Source organism: Anolis sagrei, chromosome 2, assembly GCF_037176765.1.
Source record: "Anolis sagrei isolate rAnoSag1 chromosome 2, rAnoSag1.mat, whole genome shotgun sequence".
Taxonomy (NCBI): Eukaryota; Metazoa; Chordata; class Lepidosauria; order Squamata; family Dactyloidae; genus Anolis; species Anolis sagrei.
In genome coordinates, this window is record NC_090022.1 from 125,814,008 (window position 1) to 125,826,896 (window position 12,889).

Sequence of the window (12,889 nt, forward strand, 5' to 3'; positions counted from 1 at the left end):
ACATTTTTAAATAATTCCTCATCTGTATTTCTATCTCTATCGCTATCACTATCCCTTAACTCTATCTCTATATAAGATTTGGATAGCAAAGGGAGGGGTTAACACTCCTGTGGTGTTTGTTTTGCTGTCTGTGCCCCTGTTCAGAAGATTTCACCTCACTTTCTTTCCCTATGGATTTTGAAAAAATTGGCTTGTTGTCGAAACAAGGATTGGGATAACACTTCAGCTGAAACACCTTTCCCCCTTGATAACTCTTTCAGCAGTAAATTTCCCTTCCAAGGGGTGGATTTTTCTCACTTCCTGTTGTCTCACCCCCATTCTTCAATAGGAATAGTTTGTAAGTCAGATCCTTGTAACTCAGGAATGGCCTGCAAAGGATGAAGTGAGATTATGTCATAAATTAAGTATACTTTTATACTTCACAGTACTTTAGAGAAGAAAAATCATTGCACTAAAGTGGTTGGGAAAGATCACCTTGACCAGTTCTTCATTTTAGCTGTAAAGTGGAAGGTACTTCAGCCTGAAGTGTCGACAATACAACATTCACTACTTTTCAAAGAAATTTTACCAAGTCTCTCACACAGCATCATGCAACATCCAGAGACAAAATTCCCCTCAGCTTTGAAGCACCAACTAATGTTCCTTCTCCTTTGATCCATCTGTGTGCTCTCTAAGAAGTCTACTCTCAGGGAGGTAACCAATTAAAAATAATTAGTTATTTGTTATTCATGTTTCCTGCAGTTATAAAATAAGAAGAAATCAATTGGTTACTTTATAATTACAACTTTTTGAGTGGCCACATCTCTCCTTTTGCAAGGCAACTCTACATTTTAGTTCCTTTTATAGTTACACGGCCATGGCTTCACAAAAAAGTGGCAGGCTATTGCAAGGTTTGCATGCTGCCTCATGCTGCTGCTGCTTCAAGTTCTGTTGTGGAGTGGTTGGTGCCATAATAGAGGTGCAGTTATGTGATTCCTCAATCAACGTATGTACTCCAGTACTTCAAAGTTTGCAGTCATGGCAGTTGTGCTGTAACTGCATAGTTTGTCTCAAGACTAGGGATCTAGAAAGCCCACAACTAGACACTATATTATGCCTCTGGGCCAAGTGCTACACATAGCCATGGGAATGAGGCAAGCTTCTTTACTGTTTTTATTTCCAACATTAAATATGATCAGCTGAAAGGAAGACACGAGTCTCTCATTATTCCTAAACCCTGTGAAGAAAGGGGCAGTTAGTAAGTGTAGCTTTTCTCACATTTGCACAAATTGTGCCTGCAAAAATATCTTCTTTGCTCTTGTCAGCCAGTAATTTGGTTTCCATGGAGCATGAAGCTTCAGTGAAGAATAAGGTTGGAATGTTAATACAGCTGGAGACCACTCTCTTCTTCCCTGAGGGGGAAAAAAAACTAACGGACTAAGCTAACAAAGATCATTGCAATACGGTCAGATGAGTTCAGATAGTCCTAAGGCAAAGACCACTAGCAAGTCTGGAAAATCTATGTCCTGATACAGTTCAATTCTATTCCAAACTGGTTTCCATTACAAATGTGGAACAACTCTACCCAACAAATATGGCATGAACTGGGCTGCTGTGAGTTTTCCGGGCTGTATGGCCATGAAAGCCTTTGACAACACAATGCCATGAACTGTTGACAATTCCATCTTAGGCCAACCTGTTACTTTTGCTGCCAAAATACCACTGTAGGGAAAGTCTATCTCTTTTGCTGTGGAAATGTCCGGCACATTTACATGAGAAGGAATGGGAATAATCTTGGGGGAGTGCAAGTCCCAAATAGTTGACATCCCCTTTAATCTTACATTAAATACAGCTTGGGTCCAGATTATTTGGAGCATATCTGTCTCTCCGTATGAGCTTGTCAGGACACAAAGATCAACTCAAGATCTTTCTCCTTGGGTCATCTTCCCCACTAGGTCATTTGATGCGATGAGAAAGGGCCTTTTCAGTGGCTGCTCCCAGACTCTGAAACTTCCTCCCAAGAGAGATCAAGATGACCCCATCCCTGTTTGACTTTTGCAAGCAGGTAAAAACATCCCTCTGCCATCAGGTATTTAGGGAATGATGACATGCTGCTGGGGATAGAGTGAGTAGGATGTTGGGGTGTGTGTGTGTGTTTGTGTGTGTACTTTTAAAGGATAATTTACATTATTTTGCTGTATGATATCAACAATTTAATAGTTTAAAAATCTTTACACAGTAGTTATATTTTAATGTATTTCATCTGTTTTAATTGTATTGTATCATAGTTGCTGTCAGACGACACGAGTCCCCATATAGGAGAAAGGCAGGATAAAATAAAAGTAGAGTAGATAAACAAAAGACTGTAGACTCACGTATTCATTTTGAAATTTTAATAATGACCATCTCAAATATTCAAATATCAGAATCTAGTCTCAAAAAAGTTGTTTTAAAATTACTACGGTATAAATAAATGTACTGAATGAACTGAGTGAATTGAGGTACATAATGTACCTCTGTTTTGATTCACCATTCAATAATTGATTTAATGATTTATTCTAACTGCAATTGATTGAAAGATTCTGACCTACATCAATCGACAGCTAGATAGGTAGGTAAGAAGGCAGACAGCTATCCTCTAGCATATAGTTTTATGATAGCTGGAAGCATATCTGCCATTTAGATGAAAGCTGCATGTTCAATATTTTTTCAGAAATCCTAAATTTGGAAAGGGGACCAAAGTGGCATAATGGTTTGAGTGTTTGGTTATGATTTGGAGATAAGCGTTTGCATCCATGGTCAAACATAAACACCCATCAGATGACCCTGGGCAAATTACACACTCTTGGCCCCAGAAACTCTGTGATATGTTCATCTTAGGATCACAATAATTCAGAAAATATTGAAAGCACACAACAGGTTTAATGAACTGGTTGAAATTGGGGAAGTTAAACTCCAATGTGCCAGATTTTCTTGTGATTTATGTCCCTATTTTAACTGAAGTTCTCCAAACACTAAGCCTGTCAGTTTCCTTCTAATAAGCCTTCTTTTGAATTGCCAGGCACCTAATTTTACCACAAAAAACTAGGAAAACGTATTGACTCGAGTATAAGCCAAGGGTGGGAAATGCAGCAGCTACTGGTAAATTTCAAAATAAAAATAGATACCAATAAAATTACATTAGCTGAGGCATCAGTAGGTTAAATGTTTTGAATATTTACATAAAAATGCAATTTAAGATAAGACTGTCCAACTCTGATTAAACCATTATTCTAACCTTTTTCAATGTAAATGTGCTTATGTATCCTTCCAATAATAATAAGAGAGTAAAATAATAAATGTAATAAAAAGAATAATAATAAATAGAGTAAAATGATAAATGTAATAACAATAGAGTAAAATAATAAATGTAATAACGACAATAATAAATATAGAAATAATAATAGAGTACATAATGTAAATGTAACAACAACAACAACAGAGTAAAATAATAAATAACCATGACTCGAGGAAAAGTCAAAGGGGGCTTTTTTCAGACTAAAAGAAGGACTGAAAACCTCGGCTTACACTCAAGTATATACTGTAGTCTTCCTTCTAATTAGAATAATTCCTTCCCACTGCTTAACTTCCATAATACCAACTATAGTATTGTTCTTCTTTTGTCTTGACTATATATGAAATAGGCCCTGCAAACATTGCTAATTTGTGCATAACCGTACGTTGTTCTGTTCAGGAGGGCTATCCAATTGATTGATCCCCAACATGGAGCAGATGGTAGAAAACGGGACACCATGCTCCCTACTCTCCCCTCCCTGGAGTTATTTGTGTCCCTAACCAACACTGGTTTTCCCATTACTTAAAACCTGTTGTTCTTTTATGTGTAAGGATGGCTGATATGGCTCCACAGGCAAGTGAAGACAAAACAGCAGATATTGACTTGAGGGGAATGCAACTGTTTTTATTTGTTTTGCAGGCTTTGACCATTTGACCTGGTTTCTTTTCCACTTGCTCATAGAGTTTCCATTGCACCAAGCCAGATAAAGTTAGCACTCCTTCCCCACTCAAAGTCATGAAAGAATAAGTACTGCTCTTTTATCAGTCCCTTGGCAGATAGTCTGTCAGTGTACAAGTCTCAGAGGGGTGTTTCAAGCATGCTTTCAGATCAAAATGACAGGCTGAGCTGGTTCCAGCAGTCCAGGCAGTCCTGTTTCCTCCCCTCTCGGCTCTCAAATATGAGAAAAGGACTTGAACTCCCTCATCCCATAAACACACTGGCCTTTCCACACGGGGAGTAGTTCACAGAGAGAGGAGCCAAAATCATTGGCTTGGAGCCTATTTACACAAATCTCCTAGATTTTTCCATGCACAGGGTGAGAGGCTCTTATTCTCACAGCTGGAGTCACAGCCCAATGGTGTCTGTGTGGGATCTTGCCAATCTCAATGGGCCTTGACCCTATTAGAGCTGGCATGGTATTTGAATAAACCCACTCCCAAATTGTGGCATGGAGTTTTCACCCCTCTGTGGAATGGCTATGCTGGATTATTTGAAGGTACAATGAAGAATGTTGCCCTGCCACTGGAGCTGAAGACATAAGATTCAGCTGTCATGCCTTGTTGACTTATATACGAGGGTTAAACGGAAAATAAGGTAAAAGGCATGTAGCTTTCATGGGAAATTTTCTAAGAGGAAGTTGGTATCACTGATGTGGAGGAGGAAGCCAGCGGAAGTGAACGAGCAGTGCCAGTCATTAGTAGCTCATCGACTAGCATTGTGGTGAAGGTTACTGATGAGCATCCTCATTCCGTTTCCCTTCTATCTGTCTCCTTCATGGCAATGTCTCCTTCATGTCTGCACACCACTCATGCAACACAAGAGTTGCTGACTTCATTTGGTTGGGATGTTTTAAGCCACCCCTTTCGCAACCCCGATCTCGCACCCAGTGACTATCATCTGTTAACTAAATTGAAGGAACACCTGGGTGGAAAACACTTTTCTGACAATGATGAGGTGAAAATTGAAGTGACAAACTGGCTGAAAAAGACAACAGGAGACTTCTATGACACAGGTATCAAAAACTTGTTTCATTGATGGCAAAATGCATTGAACTGAATTGTTATTATGCTGGGAAAATAATGTAATACGTTTGCTATAATCCAAGGAAGTTTTATTAAAATATATTCATTCTTTGTATTAAAAAAATCTTGTAACCTTACGTTCCGGATATTCCTCGTACATGGAATTGTGGTTGTTGGAGTGTTTAGATGGAGGATGACATCTTGCCTTTCATCTCAGGCAGCAAAATATCTTAGGCATCCCTTATCTTTTGCTTACTAGAGTGATCTGAAGACTCATAGAATCATTGAATCATTGAGTTGGAAGAGACCTCATTAGCCATCCAGTCCGACCACCTGCTAAGAAGAAGGAAAATCAAGAGTGCGGAGTCATGTGCTCATTCTGTGTAACCCTCATGTGCAGCTGAGGTAGAATGCTGGGGTGGCAAAATGGACAGTTCCAGTTCAGATAAGACAGGTGTTGAGTAGAGTCTATGTTTGCATGCTACTTCACATCTTTTTAAACCCTTGTTGATCGAAAACTGGTACAGATTCTGGGATTGTTCTGCTGGCTTATTACAGCTTTTAATATGGGATACTCTGTTCTGTCCCCATGAATCCCCCACCTTTTTTGTTAAGTGTTTTTAAATGAGAAAATGTACTTTATAAATAAAAAATAATGTACAACTGCACATTCACATGGCACAATAAAAAAGAAAGCTAAAATTTAGAAAGGTAGAATCACAAAGTTGTGGTACAATGACAGAAACATGAAACTGTGGCAAGGAAGCACAAAGCACAAAGTGAAGAGTAGACGCATCCTCTTCCTCATACTATACTCATTCCAGCCTCCCTCCCTTTCTTGTACTCTCTCCCTTTCTCTCTTCCTGAAGCCAAACATACTAGGAATAAAAACCACACATATCCAAGTAACACAAAGTTCCTCAAAGTGGACAAGAACAAAGCAGACAGCAATCTCTCAAAACAGAGAAGAGCACGAGGCACAGTGGCTGCTCCCTTGAAGCCCTAAAGCCCTGTACCTTGTGCTAGCGCTCTCTCTGGCACTAGTTCTTAATTCAAAACATTTTTGTATGCCATTTTTTATATGTAAAAGTGAAACCCTGACTGCAACAGCTTTTAAGTCTTGGGGCTGCAGAAGCCATTGGCGCAATGAAGAATCATTTGAGTATGCAAAAGGAGCTGGAAAAAAGATTATCAACCAACTTTAGAAAGACCAGCGTCATCCTGCTACCATAATCTCTGGGTGTAATTCATGCTACCACAATACCATCTTAGCCGCTCAGAATCCTCGGGTGATTTGACAGTCATTGTTGTGAACTGTCCCTCTTCTGATGATATCCAGACCCATTAACTTTAGAAAGGACCTGCTCCTGACAGAGACAAAAACCAGCAAGAACTGGGTTGTTGGGATGGAGGAAAAAGAATCTGCTTTATTCCTTGGGAATTCCAACTATGGGGACTGTCATGATAAGCAGTTCAAAATTTATCATTACAGCTCTGAAGGTGGCTACCCAAACTGTGCTCAGCCAAAAGATTGGTTCAGTTCTGGGGTACTGATAGGACTGTCAAAATAGTGCTGACTGGCCTGAGAAGATTCATTGGCTAAACCTCCCACTTCTACACAAGAGCCAAAAGTCCTACCTTCTTTCTTCATGTGGAGACAAATCATATGGCAAAGGGAAGCAATTGTTAAATGGGTGGCAAAATGCCACAGTGCCTGGAGATTAATACCTAAAAGGCGTGAACAGCCTTCCTAAAAAGGAGAGAGGTTTCTGTAAAACTATAGTAGAAAGTTTTTCCTAGACTAAAAACTCAAAGGAAGTCATAGAAGAAACTGGAGGAAATAAATATGAAACATCTGGACTGTGCCAGTCTTAGTCACCACAGGTTTCTTTTGCTTCTTCCAAAATGAGCTTTGTTTGCTTTGCTGCTGTTACTTTTCCTCTGCTCCTTGAGTTGCCAGCTGTGTTGTCCATAGAGCCAAATCCTGTGCTGCCCCCTGGTGTCTATTCAGTCACATAAAACAGCTTAAATATTTCCGAACCTGAGATCCCAACTTCTCATCTATACCTACCCACATTTACGCTGGGAGCAATATTTCAGGGGTCGCTGACATCACTCAAACATCCAAAGTGTATTTATTTGCTCTTCCTTCAATATGAATTTATGTCATCCTATGCCAGCAGTTTCCCTCTACACTCTAAGTTGGACAAATAGGACTGTCTCTACACAGGAGGATTAATGGACACAAATCTGATGCTAAAAATGGTAACACCCAAAAAACAGTTATGGAACCTCCCTGGATATATAGGAAAATAAAACTGCTGAAAAAAAATATATTCCTTGTGATAACAGTGATTCCAGGATTGCTGCCACTCTTCATAACAGAGGAAAAGGTCTTCAGATGTTGTTCAAAGCTCTCAGTGAAGCTGCCTGGACATTTTCAACTATCCCAAAATTATTTCCTTTGAGATGGGTTTTGAGGTTGGAGACAGAAATTGCACACAGGCAAGTCAGGCCTGTATGGTGAGTGGGGAAATATTCAAAGCAGCCTTGACATGAACCATATTGTTCTCATTTCCTGAAGATGACAAATGCTGCTTCAGACTTCTCTGCAATTTTGCCTGCGTCAAGACACAAAAATCACTACTTTGCTAATATATGGACTGCTACAAAGGCAGGGGTTCAACCCAGGAAGGTCAAACTACATGTCTAGGTTCTCCTTCCACCTATCTCAATCCCCACTTTCCTTTCCTCACCATTCTGCACTGAACAAAGAAATAATTCTCATTAATTTTAGTACAGACCACATACATCAGAAACAAATGGATCCTATTCCCTTCTCAGAGCTACATAAAAGGTGCATTCAAATCAAAACAGCCTTTAAGACTCAGTTAAAAGTGGACATAGAGGAGGCCACGGACACTAGACCTTTGCTTTAGCAACTTTTCTCTTTTCTATTTTGTGCCTGCAGTTCTTCCTAAAAATAGTTAGGGGGGAAGGATCCTGAGAAGTTATTTTTGGAATGAAAGGCCTGTTAGAGCCTTTAATCCATGCACAGCAGAGGTGCCTATCTTCGAATGGCGAGTTTGAAGAATCAAATGGCAGGCGTAAAAATTCAGCTTAGTATCCTCAGTAGGAGGAACATTTATTTAGAAAAAACATCTTTTGATAGCAAAAGCCCAATACTTTATAAACTATAAAAGAGAGAAGGATTGGGGGGGGGGGGGGAGACATGTTGCACCATGGATAGGAATTAAGAACAAAAAAGTTCAGTCTGAGTTGGCTTTTCTTTTTTTACACTTTGCTCTTGTCTGCTTTGAGGAACTTTTGGTTACTTGATTTTGTGTGGTTTTTGTTCCTGATATTTTTGATTTCATGAAGAGAGAGAGGGATAAAAAGCAAGCGAGGGAAGAAGGCTTGAATGAGTACAGTTTGAAGAAAAGAATGCTTCTGCCTCTACACTTTTTGCTTTGTGCTTGCCACAAGTTTGTGATTCTACCATTGTGCCACAACTTTGTGCTTTTACCATATTAAATTTTATCTTTCTTTTTTATTATTCCATCTGAATGTTCCGGTTTAGTATTCCCATGCATTTCAGTAGCAAGTTGTGGGTTTGAACTGACAGCTCTACACTTTGAATAAAAGGAATAAATGAGGTAATGATTGATGCTTGCCATAGATGCAGGCGAAATGTCAGGAGAGAATGCCTCTAGACCATGGCTATATAGTGCGAAAAAAAACCTACAACAACCCAGAGGTAATGATTCATTGCAAGCATTTGGTACATGTTGGAAATTTCGGATTTGATCTGCCACCAGGTGGCGAAGATGAATAAGACAGTATTTATTTGTAACATGATGTCCTGTTTGAAATTATTTTTAGTGCATTTTTCACAGTCTAACTCAGTGGTTCCCAACCTTTTTTTGACCAGGGACCACATGAACAGGGCCTATTTAGACCAAGGACCTCTCTCCAACACTAGTACCAAAAGGGTTACGAATCTGTTTTGGTCAACTTTAGATTCGATTTAGTTATTTAGGGTGCTGATTCAGAAAATTGCATTAGATAGACCACATCAGCTCTAGTTTCTGATACAGAACATATGCCATCCAGTAGTCACCATCTGCTTGCCCACATAAAACCATATTTAATAAACGAGTGCTTATGTAGTAGTAGTAATCTTTTGTGAGTAGTTCGCCTGTCTCCTCCTGACATCCCCATTGCCCCGGCACTATAAGAGGGTTTGACAAGACAAGTTGCTCTTGTTGCCTCATGGTTTCAAAGCAACAGTCTAGTAATGGTGCACACTATATTTTTCTTCTTGTGGACCACTAAATGGCCCATGGATCACAGGTCTAACTAAAGAAAATGGACCACAGGTCTAACTACATTAAAAACCACTGGTCTAACTAAAGAAAAAAACCCAAAACAAATGTGAACTCTAAAACAAACTCTCATGATGTCCCACCCCATAATCCCCCCCCCCCCCCATCCCTACCAACACAGAGTGAAAACATTCACACACAAAAAGAAGAGGAAGAAAAGAAGGAAGGAAGGAAGGAAGGAAGGAAGGAAGGAAGGAGAAAAAAAACTTGGGTCCATGATTTATGAAACACCATGCATCCGTATATAAGTCTGCCTACATTTTAAGCTCTGTTTTAGAGGGCTTTCCCTCAATCCCACCATCATCACAGGTTTGTCTGGTGCAGATGGCAGAGAAAGCCTTTCCAGTGGGGTTCCCAGACTATAGAACTCTCCCCTCTGCTCTTTTTCATGGAAATATCTTTTGATTTTGACAGGACTTCAGCCAGGAGAAGTCTTTAATTGGTTGTGCAGAAGGATTTTTAATGAAAGTGTGCAATCGTGGGATTTTTATGTTCTAAATAATTTAATTAGACTGTATTGTGTTAGCTTATTCATCTTTTTGGCTGCCTTACGTCCCATGTTGGGATAAGAAGGGACATAAATTAAAATCAAACAGTCAATCAAAAAGAAAAAATAACACATTTCAAAAAGAAAAAAAAAGAAAGTATTTCCTCATTTTTTCTTCTAAGACATTTGTTATTGGGTTCAAAAACTACTCTCCCCAGATTCAAACCACCAACCTTTCCATCAGCAGTTCTACCGGCACAAGGGTTTAACCCGTTGTGCTTCTGGGGGCTCCAGCACTTGGCTTACCTGGTAGAAAAGTCGGCTTTCATCTCAAAACATCAAGGGGACTTTTCTGTCCACATTATCCTATCTAGATATTCCCAGTTAGTGTTTATGTTCTGGAACAGCTGTTCCAGGAGCTCCAGATTTATTTGCTGTGTTTGCATGTTTGTGTGCAATCCCATGCTTGGGATTTTGCAGCAGGGGGTTTCCTGTTATAATTTGCATTTATAGGGTAAGCCACCTGCCAGTTATAGTTAAGTTCCCTGATCCCGCCCCTTTTTGAGTTTTGGAGGGAAAAAAGCCATTTTGAGTTAGTTCTCACAGAGAAGCCTTTCACACAGGACATAGAACGAAGTGGCTCCTGTAGAAAAGCTTCGTCTTTTACAGCTTGGCCGGGGTTATACAGCCCTACGGCTTGGCCAGGAGACATACAGCCACAGCTTGGCTGAGGGACTCCAGCCGGCCATCACAGCAACCTGAAGTCCTTCTTTTTCCCTGGAGGTCTACAAAGCTCTGTTGAGGCAAGGGTCACTCGCGGAAGCCAGACGCAGTTGGTACCGGGTGCAGGGGCTCCACGTCAACAGAGGCAAGTACAGACTGCCCAGATTAGAAGCTAGGATTTCCCCATCGGTTAGCTACAGTTAAGAAGACAGTGCCTGTTCCTAGTGGACAAGATTGAAAGAGCCTATAGACTGTAAAGAAAACCGTTAAAGTACCTGTTTGTTCCTGTTTGTTCCTTAATAAAAGAACTTTGTTGGACTTGCTTTAAGCATTCTAAAGACTCTGTTTGGGGGAATCTAAGGGCCTTTATTCTGAGGCAGCCCCGGCGTCCCGTTGGGCACAGAGAATTTATGTCCTGTGTACGGTCTAATGTACAGGCCCAGCGTGCGACAGCACAGTTTACATACCATTGGAAGAGAGTGAAGTATTGGTATCATCTGTTTTATGGAAGCTGATGTTTTGCTTCAAGCAGATATCACATGGCAAGGGCAAAGAAAGTAATGTAAAATGCAAACCACAAGACAAAAAATGCCACAGAAAATGCAGCCAGCATATGAAAAACAACAAGGCTAACTTCCTTTGGAATCTATTCTTGTCTTGTGCTCTTTCCCGCAGCTTGTTCCCTGGAAGATCATGTGTTATTTGACCTCTTCATATAAACTTCATATTTTTCCAGCACTCACCAACACCACACTCTGAGCATGCTTCACACATTCACTGGTTGTTTCTTAGCTAAGGGAATAGCTTGTCTATGCAGAAAAGAAAACAATGTTCTCAAAACATTCATTGTAAATAATTTTGCATCAGCAGAGGTTGAATGAAAATACATCCTGCCATGCATCCGTGGGGAGGGGGGGGGCTTGAGGGGCTTCAGCCCCCCCCCTCCCCCGAAATTCTCATGGTGGTTCGCAAAAAGGCCTTACTGGTGCATTATTTAAACTGTTATGTTTATTCATATCATGATCTGATCACCATGCTCAATATATCCCATATGCATGGGGCTATTGGGGTAATGATACAAAAGGTTTGCTAGGGTAGACCCTCTTTCACTCAGATTCACCCCCTCCCCTGAAACTCACCCCCCCCCCCGAAACCCCCCCTGAAAAAAACTCACCCCCCCCCCTGAATCGAAATCCTGGCTACAGGCCTGCATCCTGCATATTGGATATTTACATTATGCTTCATAACAGTAGCAAAATTACAGGTATGAAATAGCAACAAAAATAATTTCATAGTTGGGGTCACCACAACATGAGGAACTATAGTGCTGTAGATCATTTTATTTCCTTGATGGTACAGCAAGGAAGTAGAAAATGTAATCTGGCAGATGTTGCTAGAATACAACTCCCATATCCCTTCACCATGAGCTATTTTGATTAGGACTCATGAAAGAGTTGGTATAACACCATCTTGGAGAGGAGTACATTTTCCTTACCTCCATACTACAAATGATAGACTTGCTGGAACTTGTTAAAGAAACATTTTAGACTATGGTTTGTTTTGCTTGGTTTCTTTCAAGTTGTTTTGAGCCTATGGAGATCTGAAAGTGGACCTATTGCTGATCAGTAATCTCCCAAACAGTATTGTTCTGGTCCAAAATAAGCTGGACCAGAACAATACTTTTCTGGTCCTGGTCCCTGGGACAGATGCACACAATGTGTGCATGGTGAAGCATGGTGTTTGTGAAACTGATCATGAAGGGAACGCCACAAACAAAACACAAAACTAGAAATAATTTGAATAATTAATTCTTAGTATGACCTAGCCACTGTCTCCTGTGGGCAAGGCTGAATTGAAACCCAAAAACTTTGTGACTCGGGTACTTGTAAATTTGGGACTGGACATTTCCTATAGTTAAAATCTAGCCGGATTCTTTCTCTCTCCAGAACTAACTTCTTATCCCTTCAAATCTTTTGCTGCTTTAGAGAAACACAATGACAGAAACAGAGAGAAAACTTTCTTCCATCCCAGATCTCCTAGAGGTGGCGCTGTGCGCTTTCCCATGCAACTGGGATTTTCATTCATTTTTACACATGGCAGCCTGGCCCTGCTAGCTTCTTGCTGCAAAGCAACCCTAAACAGTAACAGATTTCTTGTAATACAATCTTTCATAGCCCAGAGGGCATCGGATACAGTGGGCTCCAGTCTACAAATCCTATCCCACAGTCAATAAATTGGT